General features: G+C 47.7%; 1 protein-coding gene across 26 annotated transcripts in view; it reads left to right on the forward strand.

The window, feature by feature from the left end:
* The window catches only part of LOC140429166 (teneurin-3), a 3,593,949-nt gene that overhangs the window by 3,044,580 nt on the left and 535,983 nt on the right, over positions 1–13,386 (forward strand). The window contains exon 1 of one of the 26 annotated variants that reach the window (XM_072515833.1): positions 955–1,219. The exons of the other annotated variants lie outside the window; for them this stretch is intronic. The gene's annotated coding sequence lies outside the window, so the exon portion shown is untranslated. Of the gene's footprint in view, positions 1–954; positions 1,220–13,386 lie in introns of those variants that run through there. 26 annotated transcript variants of the gene reach the window in all.

Here is a 13,386-nt window from a genome sequence, read left to right on the forward strand (position 1 = left end):
AACCTTTTTGGACACTAAGGGCAGTTTAGCATGGCTAATCCACCTAACCTGCACATCTTTGGACTGTGGGAGGAAACTCGAGCCCCGGGAGGAACCCCACGCACACACGGGGAGAACGTGCAGACTCCACGCAGACAATGACCCGAGCCGGGAATCGAAGCTGGGACCCTGGAGCTGTGAAGCAACTGTGCTAACCACTGTGCCACTGTGCCGCCCGGTCCAAGTTCAGATCTAATTGATCGCGGCCCCACTCTTCCCAGACTCAAACATGGAGCAGGATCCTCTGGCAGCCACTGTAATGTGATCTGCAAGGCAAATTGGGAGATAGTGGGGAAACTAGAAGTTAGTATTTCACAAAGCCTCATGTTAAAACTGGAAAATAAGTGCCACTGCTTAATTTTAATATTTGATCAGTGGCAGTGCACAGATTAGGAACTGGGAGGGGGGAGATCAGGGAGACTGCTTTCAGTGTGGCCTCTGAAGCTGAAACTTAATTCACACCAGTCTGTTTGAGAAAATCCTGCAACGCAGGTGGGTGCGAAGAGTGTTGAATATAAACTGGTTTATTAGAGACTGATGGAGACAAATTTACGCATTCAGTACCTACAGTCTAATTTTATCTCATGTTATTAATTCAGCCCCAGAGTGCAAACAGATGCAATTGATCTGCTGCTTGTGCGCGCAGACAAAACTAATTTAGTGGAATTCAGACATGTAGAACAAAATTGAAATAGACCTGTTGGAAAACTCAGACAGTCTTGCATAAAGCGGGGGCGGGGGGAGAAGGTTGGGTAGAGAAATAGCTGACCCAGAGCAGTCCACAAACACACGCGGCTCGTTCCAAGCAAAGTTGTCACCCTCTGCCCCTCCGGAAAGCTAGTCTGCTGATTTTTTTCATTCACAAAAGGATCAGACGCTGCTGCAGATCCTCCTCCTTCCCAACGACTCATAACAGCCATTGTTAAAGAAGGTTGTCTTGTGCCTGTACACTCCTTGTATTATGTTAACCTCGGTCGAAAAGGTTGAAGGTAGTTTCGCCTAGCTCTCTCTCTCTCTCCATGACTGGGAGAAACAGCTGGGAGCTTCAGCCTATCCTGACTGACTGCAGGTCCCCGCTCCCGGCCTGTGTAATGTGATCCAGGATAGTGTTGGGTAAACCCGCAGACACTGCGTGAGCTCTCAGCTATTCTCACACAGTGCGAAGAGTCGGCGGAGAAAGGTGGGTGACCAGTTGCTTGGGCGTTTTGACCTGATAGGCAAGCCAGGATAAACAGTGATTCTTGGCAGAATGTAGAGTCGTTAATATCTCTTGTTGCCAACGCACGCTGTGCTGCCCGTGGAATAATTTGGGTTGCTTGAGGTTATTGGGGGTTGGTCAGTGGGCTGGGGGTGGTGAGGTATGTGAGAGTAATCCGAATCAGAATGGACTTTTAACATTCCTATGTGAGGTACAAGGAGGCTTACAATTGTTTTAACCCCTAGAAAGAAATGAAAGATGCAGCACATGTTACATTTGAAGTTGTTTGCATACATTTAGGACACAATACCTTCTGGACAGTGCAATATAAGAACTGGTGTTCAGCTTCCTAATTGTTTCCAGAGAAGTTGAAGCAGGACGTGTGTGATTTTTCTTTTGAATTGACTTCATTATATGTTTTGAAGTGATTGATTGATTGTGTGCAATGTGAAGTGGTTAAACTGCTACAGGGAATGGGCAGTGCCCTCATTAGAACGTGCAGCTAAAGGAGATGTACCATCTGCTCGTTGTGACTAAGCGGCCACTATAATGAGTGCCCCAGAACCAGCGGAACCTGAAAGAAAAGTCGATTCTTAGATCCCTGCAGGATTTCACATTGGTGGTGGGAGCCCCTGGGGAGGGAGGGGCATCGCACCGGGGACTTGTAGTCTGTTGCAACATGACTTGGGGCGAGGGGAAAGTTAAAAAAACAACATATAGCTTTCGTTTTCACATTAAACCTATTGAATTTTAATGACTTTATTGATTCTTTTTGAAACAGCTCAATTTAATAAAGTGGGAAATGAAGCGGGTCAGTGCTTAATATCTGTGGCTGGCTATTGAGGTGTGTGGACAATTTGTGTTGCAATCAATGTCGGCCACTTGAAGGTATGGCTGAGGAATGCATGAGGGACCTGTTCTCTGCAGCTGGTAGTGGGATCACCAGTAAGTTGTCCCTTGTTGTTAATCCCAACAAAATGTAGACATACGGGCGAAGGAGTTTTATTCATTTTTATTTATTCACTTTTCTGACAAACTTAGCAGGTAGGACAATATATCTACTGCCAGTAATCTGTCAAATAAGACTGATTTATAGAAACTGCTTGATGGTATTTTCAGTAGCATTGTCCCTTGATATGATTCTATCAACCTTTCTAGACAGAGGTAATGACGACTCACGAATTTCAATGCTTTTATAGACAGGATATAAAAATGGCATTTGTGCACAGTATGATTAAGAAAATATGCTGCTTTTGCCTCTATCCTGTGTCGACATACAATAAATATATATAATATAATTTATATTGTGTATATATGTTCGTTTGCTGGGCAGCACTGTGGTGCAGTGGGTTAGCCCTGCAGCCTCACGGCGCCGAGGTCCCAGGTTCGATCCCGGCTCTGGGTCACTGTCCGTGTGGAGTTTGCACATTCTCCCCGTGTTTGCGTGGGTTTTGCCCCCACGATCCAAAAGGTGTGCAAGCTAGGTGGATTGGCCACGCTGAATTGCCCCTTAATTGGGTACTCTAAATTTATAAAAACATATGCTCGTTTCGAAGTAGTGCAGAAACGATGGGCCTCCTTCTGCGTCGTAACAATTCTGTGCTGTATTTATATCTGTCAATGTAGATCCTTTTGGGGATCTGCAAAGTTAAGGGCTTGAAGAACTGCAGATCTTGCCTTGATTTCAGGTGGAAAGTTGGCAGCTATCTATGGGCAGCACCCAAGATTTAGAAAGGAGCATTGTTCAGCTGAAGGGGAGTAAAAAAATGGTTGTTTCCACCTTGTGGGACTTATACTTAAGCTCCCCCTGCTGGCTGCTAAATGTGGCAGCAGTCATGAGGACGTTTGTGGTTGTCTCGGTGAAGGCAAGGTGGGTGGACCTGAAAGGGACACAGAAGGAGGGTAAAATAAAATTAATAATGCCATTGAATTAAAAACAAGGAACAGGTGGTTCAACTGGAAAATTGGAACCAAAATGTGATCAAAATTGAGTTGGTTCCGTTGCAGTTTACATTGACAATGAAATTAATTTGCCTAATTAAACAAACGTTAAATCTTCAGTGAACCAGTCGAATAGAGTGCAATTGTTTCTTTTTTTCTCTTTCCAGTCGAACCGTTCTGAGTGATAACCTGGTCCAGTTTTATTAATACAACTGGAAATGAGATTTTAATAAGAGCACCTCCACTTCAGAGTAAATCAGCGTATCAAAATCATAGAAAATAATTTTTTAAATCTATACTGAACCATCTAACTATTTATATCTAACTGTTTCATTGTGTGTACCCCGATAAGTTTGTTCGTAGATTTAAGATGTATTGATATCACTTAAAATATTAGTGCATTCACTTATTGTTGACAGTATGCTAAAGAAGGTGAGCGTTATTTTGGAGATTCCTTCCCGAATCAGCACAATCAAATGAATCCCTCAGTTCTGACCTATGGCAGGGCGGCATGATGGTGCAATGGTTAGCACTGGTGCCTCACGGCGCCGAGGACCCGCGTTCGATCCTGACTCCGGGTCGCTATCCGTGCCGTGTGGGTCACATTCTCCCCGTGCCTGCGTGGGTCTCACCCCACACAACCCAAACATGTGCAGGGTAGGTGGATTGACCACGCCAAATTGCCCCTTTTTCCCTTAATTGGAAAAAAAGAATTGGGTACTTTAAATTTAGAAAAATAAATTCTGACCTGCGGAGTGCTCAGTTTTGTGAGCTGGTCTGATCCAGCCAATTAAATCTTGAACCAGTGGGAAAGATTACAGAGAACATGAAATTTTAAGTGATTTCAAGCACAATTCACTTGCGCTTAAAATTCCCCTATCTTTTGTGTTAGTTTGGCCAATTCTGCCCAGATTGTGCCAGTGGACACAGCCCCCACATCTTTCGTTATGAACGAGTGCATTCTGAACATGACCAGCATATTATCAGCTGTGCAACCGCTCTGTATTCAACGTTGGTATTGTAGTTTCTGTCAGTAAGACAAATTGCCCGGGTTGCACTGTACAGATCCCAATGACGAAGGTACCAGACTCTGATGCGATACAACACGTGATAACTCCAAAGAATAATAATTGTACGAGAAAGGGAACACGGCAGATACATCAACCAAAGTGACAAGACTTCCTGTTGAATAAGACACCGAGTTAGCTTTTCAATTACCCTGTTGGCCGGACTCCCCGTTCCTGATGTTGACGCCGGGGCAGGATTTGTGGACTTCTACGACAGGAAAACTACAAGAGGACTTCTACGACAGGAACACGACCGATTCCAATGAAAAACGGTCTCTGATTCACCGGGGCGGGATTGACACCCAAGAGGTTGACTAGCTGATGCTGCATATACACACTTCATTCCCCACATGCGTTCATCCCAGTCAACAAGATCTCATTGGTTGCATTGGAGCACACCCAGCCCGTAGATGGGTCGGTTGGGGCCAGAGGGTACCCAGGAGGGTGGCCTAGGGGGACACCCGTGTGACCCATGGCATAAGTTCACTGCAGATAGTCAGTGGTGTGCCCAGCTGCATGGCTGCCTTGCAGGCTGCGGCAATGGTGTTCCATACCCACCCACCCTGACCCCGCAGCCCACCACATGGCCAACCCCCCCCCCCACCCCTACCCCCGCTACTCTTCCACAGCCCCCCACTGTCCTGGCAGAAGCCCCCGGCTAGCGGCACAACTGTCAGCACACTATGGCGATGTTGGACACTTCCCATACCCCCTCTCTCTCCCTCAGCAGCCACAGCACCTGCTTCACAATCATTGAAAGCACAGGTAAACCTCACTGTCGGGAATTCCCCCCTGTGGAATGGAGAATGGCGAAGACAAGGAGAAAACCGGGTCAGGCCCGCTAATGATGTGCATGCGGAGTGGAACGCATTGCCGCTGCTATCGAAGCAACAGAGAATTGCAATTTGGCGTGAACCTGGCGCCCGTCACGATTTCAGCATCAAAACCGATTCTCCGCCAGATCACAGTTCACGATTTTGGCGTTGGCTGACAGAATCCTGCCCTGTAGCTCCTGACACTGTTCTACCCACTGCCAGCAGAAACAGTTGTGCAAGCTTAAAGTACATGCACTGGTACATGCGCTATTGGGGCAGCACGGTAGCATAGTGGATAGCACAATTGCTTCACAGCTCCAGGGTCCCAGGTTCGATTCCGGCTTGGGTCGCTGTCTGTGTGGAGTCTGCACATCCTCCCCGTGTGTGCGTGGGTTTCCTCCGGGTGCTCCCGGTTTCCTCCCACAGTCCAAAGATGTGCAGGTTAGGTGGATTGGCCATGATAAATTGCCCTTAGTGTTTAAAATTGCCCTTAGTGTTGGGTGGGGTTGCTGGGCTATGGGGATAGGGTGGAGGTGTTGACCTTGGATGGGGTGCTCTTTCCAAGAGCCGGTGTAGATTCGATCGGCCGAATGGCCTCCTTCTGCACTGTAAATTCTATGAAATTGCTTGCATGGGCGGGCTGCTGCCAATACAAATTTACACAATGTGACACAATGCCCGAAGCTCGGGGAGTCCCCTGTCTGCCACTGGTCCAACCTCCACCACATTCCACTTGCTCTTTCCAATTGCAAGTGCAACGTCATTTGATCCCAATGCAGCAGCTTTCGTCACTAGGGTCAAATAGGGCTCCAAGGTTGAAGTCCAGTTCAGCATGAGACAGTGGATGTGGAGGAGTTGATGGCAATACTTAAGGAGGTTGTTTGAGGAGGCCAAAGACAATGGGTCACATCTTCCCGCTGCTTATACCTTCCAAGACTGGAAGGCAGACAAGTAATCTGACAAAAAAAGTAGTCTCCCTTCTACACTGTAGGGATTCTGTGATTCTAATAGAGAAGTGGGATTGGGGGCGGGGGTGGGGAGAGGGGCAGTGGCACAGAGGTTAGTACTGCTGCTGCCTCATTGTTGCCTCACCTGGGACCCGGGTTCAATTCCGGCCTCGAGTGACTGCCTGGCGTTTGCACTTCCTCCCCATGTCTGCGTGAGTTTCCTCTGGGTGCTCCGGTTTCGTCCCACAGTCCAAATATGTCCAGGTTAGGTGATTGGCCACGCTAAATTGCCCCACCTTTCCAAGGGCTGGTGCTGACTCGATGGGCCGAAAGGCCTCCTGCAATGTATGACTCTGAGATGCAAGGGTTGCACAGAAATGTCGAACAAGATAACAGAGTGGTAGGGCTGTGCGTCACCATCCCGCATATGGGAGGTGTCTCATGTCTTCAGATGATGCCCATCTGGCCAAGATTTAGCTCTCTGCCAACACCACTAAAACCGATTGGCTGGTCTTTGTCATATTGCTGCTTGTGGTAACTTGAGGTGAGTGAATTGGCTGCAAGGTTTTCTACATTAGAACAATGACTACACTCCACAAGTACTTAACTGACATAAATCGCTTTAGGGTACTGGAGGTCATGAAAGGTGTGATATAAATGCAAATCTTTCCTATTATAATCTTTTTGCAAAGCCACCTATAAGACTGTTGAATAGAAATGTTGCTGCTGGCCATTAATGGATTAGATATTTGATTTTGCAGATCTGTATCGGATAAGCATTCTTTAGTTCACTCTCTTGCCGTGACAAAATAATAACACGATGAGCTTTTAAATCGGTGTCAATCGTATTAAGGGGGAAGAATGTTAATTTTAACTGCGAGAAGAGTGATCTGTTTGTTCACGTTGTCTTGTGAGTTGGCAGAGTAATAGAAAGGTCCAGGGCAGGTTTCCTCAATGAATATTTGAAATAATTTCTCTAACTGTGTGCATGTGATTTCTGGCACTGCTTTCACTCCATTACATCATGTGAATGATTCAGATTCCAGAAAGAGCAGCTTGCTGGAGCAGAACAATTACTGTATTTGAACCTTTTTGGAATATGAACCATGCAGCAATGTGCAATTGGACACTTGACACAGGGGTTACATCTGTCATTCTGCACAGTGGTTAGCACTGCTGCTTCACAGCTCCAGTGACCCGGGTGACTGTGTGGAGTTTGCACTTTCTCCCCGTGTCTGTGTGGGTTCCCTCCGAGTGCTCCGCTTTCCTCCCACGTTCCAAAGATGTGCAGGTTAGGTGGATTGGCCTTGCTAGATTGCCCCTTAGTGTCCAAAGGTTAGTTGGGGTTACTGGGTTACGGGGATAGGGTGGAGGCATGGGCTTAAGCTTAAGTAAGGTGCTCTTTCCAAGGGCCGGTGCAGATGCGATGGGCTGAATGGCCTCCTTCCGCATTGTAAATTATATGATTCTATATGATATGATTTTGCCTCTTCAGAAGGCACTCAGCAATATTTGGCTGGCGTTGCAAGGTGATCACTTCCTGGCCCCAAAATGCCCCATTTGAGTGGGCAATCATCATGCAAGAGGCAATAGAGTGACTGACCTCCGGTCATTCGATCAGGGTGGGGTGGGGTGGATCTGCAGACGGGTCAGATCCATTTCTCGCTGAACACACTTGCCAGCAGGGGCTGGTTTAGCACAGTGGGCTAAACAGCTGGCTTGTAATGCAGAACAAGGCCAGCAGCGTGGGTTTAATTCTCGTACCGGCCTCCCCAAACAGGCGCCGGAATGTGGCGACTAGGGGCTTTTCACAGTAACTTCATTTGAAGCCTACTTGTGACAATAAACGAATTTAATTCCGCAGTTGGGTGTATGAATCCAGGCTGATTGATTTTCCCTCCCGAATAGGGTATTGATATTACTTGTGGTGCTCAAAGGTTCTGGCAAAGGTTCATCACCCTGACCGTCTTTACCTTTCTTTACAGATGCTGCTTTGAGCTCTGAGCATTTCCGGCATGTTCTATTTCAGATTTTTTTTTTTTTTACAACCTTTTCTTTTGCTTTCTTTGATCCAGCTATTCTTTCACATTACATTAACTTTTTATTTTCTCCTCCAGTTGGTTCCTTTGTCCTGACGCCATCACCTGAAGTTGGTAATTCCTGCTGGGGTACGGCTCCGTGTGCGCCTACCTACTAATACCAGGGCACAATAGGGGATGCCAAACAGTGGGGGTCGAAGATGAATCTATCATCAGGAGCATCATGCTTGAAGCTGATTACATCTTATTTTGCTATCTGTTGTCAGTCCCCCATTCCTCACAATGAGAACACAAAATAGCAGCGTGACCAAGATCATCAGAATCAGCACAGACCAGGGGCCAAGTCTTGTACCGCATATCCCGATGTTGCTCAATAACACACTGCATAACCAGAACATATCTACCCACTGAGGATAAGGGCAGGATTACCTGATAACTGAGTAACTTGGAGTACTTTTTGATGTACACGTGCCTGTTTACATCAAAATACAAAAAGGCACTTCATACAGTGCCGCACAACAGACTTGTGAGAAAAGTTATAGCTCATGGAATAAAAGGGACAGTAGCAACATGGATACACGTTTGGCTGAAACAGCGAGTCAAGATTAATGGATATTTTTCGGGTTGGGGGAAGGTTTCTCTGGGAGCTCTCCAGAGATCGGTACTGGGACAATTGTCTGATATATATTAATGGTCTAGATCTTGGTGTGCAGGGGACGTTTAAAAAAAAAAACGATATATTTTATTCCAAACACGGTCAAACGCGTAAAACCTCCAAATAAAAATGGGACATACACTTTGTTCATTTTTCCCTCTTTTAATCACTAACCACCATCCCTCCTCACACCCTCTGTGACAAACAATTCCTCAAACACGGACAGAAATGGCCTCCACCGCACATAAAACCTCTGCTCCAACATCCTTAAGGATGAACTTTATCTTCTCCAGCCTAAGATATTTGTGCAAATTCCCCAACCACGCTGTGATCCCTGCTGGCAATGCCGACCTCCAGTTCAATAATATCCGTCGTCGGGCAATCAGAGAGGCGAAGGCCACTACTTCGCAGCCCCCCCTCCCCCCCACCACTCCCTAGCAGCCCCAACGCTTCGGACACCCCAAAAAACGTTACCAGAGGGCACGGTCTCATCTTAACCCCCACAATCCCAACACGCTCTCGAACACTCCCTCCCAAAAGCTGTCCAGCTTTGCTCAGCCCCAGAACATGTAAGCTTGGTTCACCGCCGCCGCCGCCGCCCCCCCCCCCCCCCAACACCTCTCGCACACATCTTCTTCTCCTGAGGAAAAAAAATCACTCATCCGGGTCCGTGTGTGCAGGGGACATTTTCAAGTTTGCGGCTGACACAACCTGGAAGTATTAGAAACTGTGAGGAGGACAGTGTAAGATGTCAAAGGAAGATAGAGAAGTTGATAGAGTGGGCAGAGAAGTGGCAGTTGAAGTTCAAAGCAGAGCAGTATGAGGTAATTCATTTTGGTAGGAAGAACATGGTGAGACAATACAAAATAAGGGGTACAACTTTAAAGGGTGAGTAGAGGGCCTGGGTGTATATCTCCCTAAGTCTTTAAAAGTAGCAGAACAGGTGGAGAAAGCAATTAATAAAGCATACAGTATTCTGGGGCAGGATTCTCCGCAATCGATGCGATGTCTGCCGACCGGCGCCACAAACGGCGCGAATCAGTCCGGCATCACGCCGCCCCAAAGGTGCGGAATTCTCCGCATCTTCGGGGGGCCGAGCCCTCACCTTGAGGGGCTAGGCCCGCGCTGGACTGATTTCCGCCCTGCCAGCTGGCGGGAAAGGCATTTGGTGCCCCGCCAGCTGGCGCAGAAATGACTTTGCCGTGCGGCGCATGCCCGGGAGCGTCAGCGGCCGTTCACGGCATTCCGTGCATGCGCAGTGGAGGGGGTCTCTTCTGCCTCCGCCATGGTGGAGACCATGGCGAAGGCGGAAGGAAAAGAGTGCCCCCACGGCACAGGCCCGCCCGCGGATCGGTGGGACCCGATCGTGGGCCAGGCCACCGTGGGGGCACCCCCCCGGGGCCAGATCGCCCCACGCCCCCCCAGGACCCCGGAGCCCGCCCGCGCCGCCTTGTCCCGCCATTCGAAAGGTGGTTCAATCCACGCCGGCTGGCGTGGGTTGACAGCGGCGGGACTTCGGCCCATCGCGGACCGGAGAATCGCCGGGGGATTTCCGCCAACCGGCGCGGCGCGATTCCCGCCCCCGCCGAATCTCCGCTGGCGGAGAATTCGGGACACGGCGGGGCGGGATTCATGCTGGCACCCGGCGATTCTCCGACCCGGTGGGGGGGTCGGAGAATCGCGCCCCAAGTCTTTATTGATAGGGACATAAAGTATAAGAGCAAGGACATTATTTTTTAATTTGCTAATTTTTTCCAATTAACGAGCAATTTAGCATGGCCAGTCCACCTACCCTTTGGGTTGTGGGGGTGAGACCCACGCAGACACGGGGAGAATGTGCAAACTCCACACGGACAGCAGAACAAGGAGGTTATGCTGAACTTATACAATGCACTAGTTAGACCTCAGCTGGAATATTGTGTACAGTTCTGGATGCCTCACTACAGGAAGCATGTGAGCACATTGGAGAAAGTACAGAAGAGGTTTACAAAAATGGATCCAGGGTTGAGAAACTTAAGTTCCGAGGATAGATTGGAGAAATTGTGACTGTTCTCCTTGGGAGAGGTTAAGGCAAAGAGGAGGTTTCATAGAGATGCTCAAAATCATGAGGGGGCTGAACAGAGCAGATCGGGAGAAACTGTTCATCCTTGTAAAACGATCGAGAATGAGAGGGCAGGGGCATCCAGGTGGCGCAGTGGTTAGCACTGGGACTACGGCGCTGAGGACCTGGGTTTGAATCCCGTCCCTCGGTCACTCTCCATGTGGAGTTTGCACATTCTCCCTGTGTCTGCTTGGGTTTCACCCCCACAACCCAAAGATGTACAGGTTAGGTGGATTGGCCACGCTAAATTGCCCCTTAATTGGAAAAAAAAAATTGGGTACTCTAAATTTATAAACAAAAAGAGAATGAGAGGGCACAGGTTTAGTGATTTTCAAAAGAAGCAAATGCAAAACGTTTCACCCCCAACGAGTGGTTCAGGTCTGGAATGCACTGCCTTGAAGTGTTGTGAGAGCAGGTTCAATCGAGGCACTCAAAAGGCATTAGATGATCATTTTAATATAAACAATGTGCAGTGTTACGGGGAAAAGGCAGGGGAGTGATTCTGAGTCATGATGCCCGTTTGGAGAATCGGTGCAGACACGATAGTCAAATAGCTTCCTTCCGCACCAGAACAATTTGTGATTCTGTGATACCGCATCATCTTTTTCTGAAACTGTACTTGTGCAGTTTGCTGTTTCACCCATTGATTGAAATGATATTGAGTTATTTAGATGGCCTTATATTAAACAGAGTGTTCTAATCTCCCACCTTTGCTCCATGGCGCTGTGCCAAGGGATTGACAGCTGCCTAGTGTGAATGCAATGAGTGAATCCCCAGTCACTATGTATTGGGAATATGACTCACACATGGGACCAGCTATGTAATATTTCAGCACGTTAAGTGGCTCAGTCAACCTCCCCCTTAGGAGCCAGAATTCTCCACAGGGCGAAGGCTCAGATAGAGCTTCAGAAAGGAGGTCTGACAGTTCTGAAGAGAAGCTTTCAAGATTGTCGCTACTCTTGCAGGGGGCTCCATATGCAACGATGTTGAGCAACATCAGACTTGACACTAATGGCCATTATGACTAAATAATCGACCCACAGTCACCATCTAAGACCATTGCTATAGGTAGTCACTGGGTGAGGCACCAGGAAACTGACAACATCTGCGAAAATATACTCCAGTAAGGTCACTGTCAAGAATCAGCTCTGTGATTATTCAATGGTCGGCAGTTCATTTCTGGTCAAGCTGCCACTCCATCTGAAGAAAGGTGACCCGACAGCTTGCGATTGCATGGACTTAGACGAGAGTTACTGTGACAAACATCAGCCGCAATATTTGTGCACCTTCTAACTCATGATGAATTATTCAGATCAGGGTCATTCTCCTCTAACCAGGCATCAGCATTTCTTGTCATTGGGTGAGACTTCTGAGTTTACGTGTCAACACTAGGGAAGATCGAGGATGCAGTCTGTGCTTTCTGTACAGTGCGTCTGTAGCACAGCTCATGGGAAAGTGATGTCCTGGCACCATCTCCCCACATATATGCTGCTGGAAATGACTCCTGATTCCCATCGGCAGAGTTGTAAAGCTATGTTTTCGAAAGTGAGAGTCATTTCTAACCATGTAAATGGGAGTGCAACCGTCTGCGTAAAATGTAAAAATGTCTACACCCTGCCCTCTCTGAATAGGAGAGGCACAGGGGCCATAGATGGCCCACGAACCATGCCAATCAGGTTCATGAAGCAGAGGCAAACCCCATTTTCCTTTACCAATTTACTCCCCAAGATCTGGTTTGCAGTAATTGAATTGTGTATGTCGATTTGGGAAGGGCGGTTTGTAACACCATTGCCCTTGTTGGTGGAATCAGAACGTCAAGGTCTGTTAGTATCTGCAGATTGAGATTTGTGTAAATTGAAAAGCTTTGATGTTGGTTGTTGCCCAGTTGGTAGCACTCTTATTTTTATGTCACAATCCCACTCTGGGATGTGTGTAAAAAGAGCAAAGCTGACGCTGAAGCATAATGACAGATCATTACTTTAAAGGCACCATTTAAGGCATCACGTGATGTGCGTGCCGGAGCGGCTGCGTTTTCGCGAGCTCTGGCTCTGCTCACCTTTTTAAAAAAAAATTATTTTAATTCAAAGTTTTCCATTTTTCCAATAAATTTTACAACAAACCCACATTCTCCACAGTAGATGATACACAAAACCCACATAACAAAAAACCCACCCAACCATACCCATCCCATCCACCAAGATATCAACTACACCCAACAAAACAAACAAAACCACCCCCCCCCCCTCCCCCAAACTGACAGCGATTAATTCCTTAACGTAGGCAATGAATGGCTACCACCTCTGGTAGAACCTTTCAATCGACCCCTTATCTGGCCTGATCACTCCCGCAGATGAGTCTCCTGCAAAAACCACAACGTCAGCCTTCAGGTTCTTTGGCTGAGAGAAAACTCTCAACCTTTTTACTGGGCCCCACAATCCCCTTACGTTCCAGGTGACCAATCGAATGTCTGCCCAGAGGTTGCAGGCCCAAGGCCAAACCGCGATGTCCGCCACACCAACTCAAGCAATCAAACAAAGACAAGACCATGATCACCATCAGAAAACTAACCCTCTCCTGAATCAAA

This window comes from Scyliorhinus torazame, chromosome 9 (assembly GCF_047496885.1).
Source record: "Scyliorhinus torazame isolate Kashiwa2021f chromosome 9, sScyTor2.1, whole genome shotgun sequence".
NCBI classification, from domain to species: Eukaryota; Metazoa; Chordata; class Chondrichthyes; order Carcharhiniformes; family Scyliorhinidae; genus Scyliorhinus; species Scyliorhinus torazame.